The 7,592-nt window shown below is 33.5% G+C and overlaps 1 long non-coding RNA gene across 1 annotated transcript; it reads left to right on the top strand.

The window, feature by feature from the left end:
* The first annotated feature begins 4,571 nt into the window (after positions 1–4,571).
* LOC127703845 (uncharacterized) lies at positions 4,572–6,338 on the top strand. The gene is made up of 3 exons (XR_007983080.1): positions 4,572–4,656; positions 5,620–5,681; positions 6,274–6,338. It is a non-coding gene; the product is annotated as an uncharacterized LOC127703845 (long non-coding RNA).
* The last annotated feature ends 1,254 nt before the right edge of the window (positions 6,339–7,592 follow it).

The following is a 7,592-nucleotide window of genomic DNA, read 5'->3' as shown; positions in this document are numbered from 1 at the left end:
GATATATGTTTGGACTAGTACTGTACTTTAAACACACAAAATATTTGACAAAAAGAACTGGTGCATTTTTTTTAATGAAACAAAACGTTATAAAGAACTAATAGAGAATTTAATTGTGGTCTGTGGCCTTCAACCTGAAAGGTACTTTTCGGAGAGGGGAAAGAAACAGAAGCAATGATGGTACTTAATGCATTGAAAACCACATGTGTTACAAACACCATGATGATTCTGATCAGAAAACCGGATCTCAAAAGTGCTTTCTAATATCAAAATAATAACATGAATACAATATTTACAAACATTACTACCAATGCCATCACTGTTTGGGGAAAATGTAAAACTTTTTGGGAGAAATTTTAAGCCATTTTTTTTAGTAATTGGGAATTTTCTCTAGGGGAAAAAGCCGAATTTCGGCTGTAATTTGAGGCAAACAATATCACTGTTTTATTAATTGTTTGCTTCACACTCTCACATGTAAAGTGTACAAATATGTTAAATAGTTGCAACGGATATTAAGAACGGTGTCATGACCAGTGTATATTATATAAATTGTAGTTATACTAACTATTACAGAAGTAAAATAGTTAAATGTACCCTTATATAGAGGCACTATATAGGTGGGATTTTTGACAAGAGTCAAATTATTTATGGTCATGTACATCCTTCCCAGTTATGGGATTACAGACATATAGTATTTAGTCGGTTGTAAATTATGTATAAGGGTATACATATTAGTTATTTCATTTGGAAATTCAGGGCGGTATCAATGAACTTGTCATTTGGACATTGAGATTGTTTTATATTGTACATTTATATTGTGAAGTATCATGTTTCCGTCAGTTCAGGTCTGAACAGTTGATACATGTACATGCATGTGAACATTACACAAGAGTCAGGGATTTGAGACGTGTTGAGCACGCAGTTTATTGTCTTGTAGTGAGACTTGTTTCCAGGACTTGATATGGCTATGGTCGACATGGAGTTTGGCTGTTATTTGTCCTGAAGAACCTGTTTAGGTTAGCACCCTGTGGCAACTCTGGTGTGTAAATTGTTGGGAGTTTGGATACTCTATAGCTAGATAGCTGTTCAGTCCTGAATTTTCATTTGTATGTTTAAGTTTACAGGGGTAATAATTTTTTTTTTCTTAGGGAAAGATTAAGTTTGTTCAATTGTCCCCTTATCCAGGATTTAGGGGGGTGGATATTTTAGATACCCTGTGTCATGGTTGAGTTAGTAAAAGACGCTGCCAGTCTTTCCCTGGGGTGTTCGAGTAAGATCATACAGTCGTTTTTGTCTGAACTGTAGTTCCTCCTTTTTAAGATGGAGGGGGGGTGTAGTGTAATTGCCCTTAGTACAAGGGGGTTTCCCCAGCCTGTGTAAGGATACTGGTACAGCACCGAGGGATCCGAAGGGACACATGACACAAGGGTAACAGTTGGGTACTTCCAGCCTCTACTTCGAGTGCATCTCTCTCTTACCACGGAACGAGCAAGGCAAGGCGCCTGAGATCTAGGACCTGACGGGGTTAGCAGGGACTGACACCTAGTAGGAAGGTAAGGGCACTCTCACACTAAGCATAGCTTGCATTAACCCCTGAGGTAACCGTAGAGCTCAGCGAGACAGGCCAAATAACACTTTATTAATCTGTCTATGGGAAATAAACACCATCGGCCTAGCCACAATCAGATGTACATTTCATATTAGGTCTATGTTATAGGCTTCTATAGACAAGAAGGTGAACTTAATTTAAGTATTACATCTTTGAACTGAAGGAAAGAATATAGGGCTTCACAATGCATATCAAATATAATGTATATATTATTTGTGTAACCATTTTGAAAAAAACCCACTAAAATACATGCTAAAATGGGCAAAATTTCACGTTATGTTGTTTCATTTAAAAATACACTGTTTTTATCCATTGATAGTTAATAAGTGAACCTAACTTGAACTACATTATTGGTTCACTGTTATAGACAATTTATTCATCTTCCTTTTGCTGGTTGTTGCAACGAAAAATCTTCAGTGGTTACAAAGTTATGACAAAAAGTGGAATACTTTGCATTCGTTATGCAATTTTGTATTTTTGTTTTAACCTTGTATAGTGTAGTAATAAAAGAGAATAAAATGCTCCGCAGGGCGCAGCTTGATACGACCGCATAGGTCGAACCCTGAACAGTTGGGGCAAGTATGGACATAACATTCAAGCTTGATACAGCTCTGAATTTGGATTGTGATTAAATATTTGACACAGCATAGGTTTCTGACACAGAATGAATGTGGTCTAAGAACTTAAGAGCAATTCTCTGTAATCACCAAAATAATTCGGCACGCACTAAAAAATATTTGTTTTAAACTTTATTAGTTCAATAGAGCCACATGAGCTTAACAAAAAATATTATTACACTTAGCCCCATATGTTTACCGTTTCCTTGGTAACAGGACTTAAAGAGGCAAGAAAGAGTAAAAATGCAGTGTTTACAAATTATGATCAATTATGTCTAATAAAAAGAAAATAATATAGATATTCAGACATTTAAAACTTTTTTCAGTTTAAAAAAAACAAATAAAAATTGTGTTCAATGGTAAACTTTCTTAAAAAAAAATCTATATAGCTAAAATAGGGTAAAAAGTGCAATAAAAGGGGGGTTTTAAAGCCTATTTTGATCAGGTGTTGTAAAAAAATGCAGCCATTTCTTATATTGTTGATTATATGAATAGAGAGAATGGATTAAGGTTATACAAAAAAAGAAAAAAAATAAGTGGGCAAACTTGACTGTGTTGAAATTAATTGACCCTGAAAAGTTGAGTTGTCCTGTATTTACCTAATCAAATCACCTCCCTTTACGGAGTTCTCTTGTAGAGAAACAAATTAAAAACAGGAGGGAAAATGTAAACAAATGCAGACAACAATGTAATTTGGCGAATTTCTTCATGTTTTATATTTAAGCATAATGGGAAATGGATACATTTTTCACAGTGATGTTAGCCTACACTTATATATATGGTTAAGTTGGTGTGATTTGCTCATATTTTGAAAATATTGTCAGAACAATGGAACTGTGTCTGTACTAAGACAGTGTATTTTATAGTTTATTTTGCTTACCGTAACCAACTTTTTTAATGTATTTATTTATATAATCTTCGAATAATTGTTATAAAATGTGTAGCATAAAAGATTTCGTAGGCAATTGTGACTACTGCAGTGACGACAGGTATTTTTGAAAATGTTTCCATTGGAAAAAGAGACATGCATAAATTTTTTTCAGAAATTTCTTTACTTAAATCTGACATTACATTGTACGTCACAACTGAGGATCTGTGATATTCATAGAAATATTATCATCGAAACAACTAACAAGAGATATAGAAGGAAAAATTGTGGTGTGCCTTCAGTAAATGTCATTTTGAAATATCATAATACTACAAAAGCAGTGGATCGACATGTTACACCCGAGATGTTTCAAAGACAGGCATTTTCATTCATGTAAGTAGATACTATTTACCTAATACCATTTTTCTTTAAAAAAGATAGAGTGATAAACCTCTTATAAAAAAGCAATCAAATGCAGCTGTCAGGTACACCCCCCCCCCCCCCCCCCCCACCAAAAAAAAAAAAACAAACAAAAAAACCTTAGGGTTAATATTATCTACCATTTGGCTATGAACCTTAAGCTTATTGTTTGTATCATGTGACAGCCATATGAACTTCTTTCATACCCCTTTTTTAAACTATAAAACATAAAATTATGTGAAGTTCTTTGAATCTTGTTTTTGAGAGACAAAAATTATAACATGAATGTTGTTTCACGTTTCCTTTCCTTTACCAGATTTGTAAGGTTTTGTACATGATAATCACATCATTTCATATCGGTCCTTATGAAATAAAAAATGTTGCAGCAACATTGCTGCAATGTTGCGGCTGTTGATCAGGTTGCCAGAAAATTGACAAGTGCTGAATGATGCCGCTAACATCATTCTGGCTACATTGCAGCGCTATTTCCTTTCATGACAAAAAGCGCCACAATGTTGCCATAAAGCACACATATAATTTTCTCATTCTTAATCTACTAAAATGATGCCAGAATAGAGCCAGAACATTGATAATGTCATTGATGATGTCACCAGTGTTTGAGCTTTTTACTGTGGTCATGGTGTTGTGATAGAAGTGGACCATATGTTGCTTGAGCTTATGATTTTAGTGAAGAATTGGGTGTTCTGTTATTGTGAAGACTTGTATGTAAACTTAGATTAACATGATTAATTAAATGCATTATATAAAAGTTCATTCTCTCATTTAATTAAATCAAGGAAATTGTCTTCTTCCTGATAGACCTGGAGAGGATTTTCAAAAAATAAGTAACAGGGACGAACTATCATCTAATGGGGCGAATTGGTACCTTCTGAAACATAATTCATGGTTTCTCTTCCCTTTCTCAATTTAACCCTTGCTAAAATTTTACAGAGCATGCTGAAAGAAGTTTGGTCAATTATGTCTTTGTAACCCTCTAAAGACGGCTTGAAAGTGCTATTTGTTTGGAAAAAAATGTAGTATAAACACGAATTTAGATTGCTTATCAGACAAAACACAACACCTTTGACTGAAGTGAAGGGGCTCCTGTTGGGATCATGGAAATTATGTTGGTGTTATTGAAGGTATAGATGTTGCATGTTGACAGTTCATGAGTTACACATTTTAACTTTCCTTTTCCTCAATGTGGGAAAATTAAGTACATTACATATAGGAATAACTTCTGAGGACAGAACTTTACTTTCTTTAAAAATAAAAGTTATAATAATTACCCTGAGCACACAAAAAATCATAACGTTAAATAAAGGAGTTAAAACTTTTTCTCGGTTATACTTAGCACTAAACTTGCTTGGTCAGATGTTACTTTACCTTTTTAGTCAATAATTAAAGGAAGCCAGAATTTAAAGGCATTAGTGGCGCAATAGTGCCAGAAAACTAATTTGCATACAAAATAAAAAAACAATATCTGCATTGAAGCCACAACATGTTGCGGCAACGAAGCCACAGCATTTTCTGGCACCAGTGCCAGAAAACTAATTTGCATATGAAATACGCTAATGCAGCATCATAGCCACAACATGTTGGAGCAATGAAGCCGCAACATAGCCCTAATGTTGTCACAACCACATGTATGCGCCAGAAGGCTTATATTCCGATAAGGGCGCGGCCAGCCTTCTTTTATTCATGTTTACTTGAGATACATGTATGTTTTAAAATTCATGTTTTTATGTACATACATGTACATGTATATAACCAAACAAAAAAGTATGTGGGTTTACTGTACACCTACCTACCCTAATTTCAGTATATGACCCAACAAAAAAGTATGTGGGTTTACTGTACCCCTACTTACCCTAATTTTTGTCCCCTACCCTAAAGTTTTTTTGACTATTATTACTGTTAAAGTCACAATGTTGCTCCCATATGCATAGACTCAATGTAAACAAAAACAAAAATCCCTACCTACCTACCCTTTTTTTTCAGCAAGTGACAGTAAACACACATATTTTTTTTGTTTGGCCTAAATAGTTTTGATAGTGATACACAGAATGAGATCAATTGTGTATGTATTTTCTTTTATATTACAGCAATTTGTAGACTGTGTAGAGAAAAACTATTTGGAAATAACAGTATTGAGCATGTTGAGGAGGTATGTCTTTTCATATACATGTACATGTATAAATATGATTCCCTGTACACATGTATACTCAATAGTCAATAGTGAGTTTATTGTTATGTCATGTATGTATGGGATCCATATTGTAACTACATGTCAAACTGCATATGTACTCAGTTTTACTATGACAAGAATAAGAAGATCTTTCAATTCAGAAATAACATTAAACTTTAAAGTTCCAATTTTGTCTTCATATTCACTAAGCTTTTGCACATTTTATTTGGTAAACTAGTTTCATTATTAAGCATTAGTAAAAAATCTATTAAAATAAAAACCAAGGTTTTAATTGATCTAATTTACATGTACACTTAGGGCCAATAGGGGTTAAACTATGCATTCATGCATGCATAATTGAGGGTAAATTAAGGGTAAATTTCTAAATCATTTGTGTATAAAACATACCTCAACTGAACCCTAACCCATTCATATATTACTAAACCCTCTTAGATAGGTTGGTTTTTGCTTCAATATTGTCATGTGTATTCCAGAATTCATTATTGTTCCAATTTCAATTAGTACCTTGTTTAAAATATTCTTAAAAAGTTTTTCTTTTCTTTTAATTTAGGAGAACACTATTGAGACAAATACAAAGAACAAGATTGCAGAAGCTGAAATACTACCTCCTTAAAGAAAGAGGGTAGGTATAACTGTATATAAAATAGTATCATTGCATACACTTTATAAGATGTCTCATAAATTTGACCTTATAAGATATCTTGTAAAAGTATTTAAGATATCTTGTATAATATCAGATTATTACATGGCATTTTTCATATCGCATGTATTATCAGCCCTAGGTTTAATATCAGCCCAAGAGCCGCATGGCTTGAGGGCTGATATTGGCCGAGGGCTGATAATACATGTGATATGAAAAATGACATGCTATGATCTTTTTATCATATGCTAACAACAATGGAGAAAAATAACAGATTAATATATTGATCTTTTTACGTGGTTCTTAAATAGCAGTTCAAAGAGTGAAATATTATATGTTATATAGTGTGCTAGTGACCTAATACGGTATATATGGGGTCAGTAAATTCCATATGGGGTGAGAGCAAAGCTATGGAATATGGAATATACGTAAATGTAATGCTATTATCATATGGTAATAAAATGCTTCGCTGGGCGCAGCTTGATACGACCGCAGAGGTCGAACCCTGAACAGTTGGGGCAAGTATGGACACAACATTCAAGCTTGATACAGCTCCGAATTTGGATTGTGATTAAATATTTGACACAGCATAGGTTTCTGACACAGAAAGAATGTGGTCTAAGAACTTCAATTTTTTTAATTTACCTATTATGGTCCAATGTCCAAAATCAAAATACATGGTTAGATTCAGCATATCAAAGAACCCCATATATTCAATTTTTGTTGAAATCAAACAAAGTTTAATTTTGGACCCCAACTTGGACAAACTTGAAAACTGGTCCCATAATCAAAAATCTAAACACATGTTTAGATTCAGCATATCAAAGTACCCTAAGAATTCAATTTTTGTTAAAATCAAACTAAGTTTAATTTTGGACCCTTTGGACCTTAATGTAGACCAATTTAAAAAACGGGACCCAAAATTAAAAATCTAAAAACACGGTTAGATTTGGCATATCAAAGAACCCCAATAATTCAATTTTTGATAAAATCAAACAAAGTATAATTTTGGACCCTTTTGACCTCAATATGAACCAATTTGATAGCAGGCCCACAAAATAAAAAATCTAAGTACATGGTAAGATTCAGCATATCAAAGAACCCCATATATTCAATTTTTGTTGAAATCAAACAAAGTTTAATTTTGGACCCCAACTTGGACCAACTTGAAAACTGGTCCCATAATCAAAAATCTAGACACATGTTTAGATTCAGCATATCAAAGAACC

This window comes from Mytilus californianus, unplaced genomic scaffold, assembly GCF_021869535.1.
Source record: "Mytilus californianus isolate M0D057914Y unplaced genomic scaffold, xbMytCali1.0.p SCAF_52, whole genome shotgun sequence".
Lineage (NCBI taxonomy): Eukaryota > Metazoa > Mollusca > Bivalvia > Mytilida > Mytilidae > Mytilus > Mytilus californianus.
This window is presented reverse-complemented; position numbering and strand designations above follow the sequence as displayed.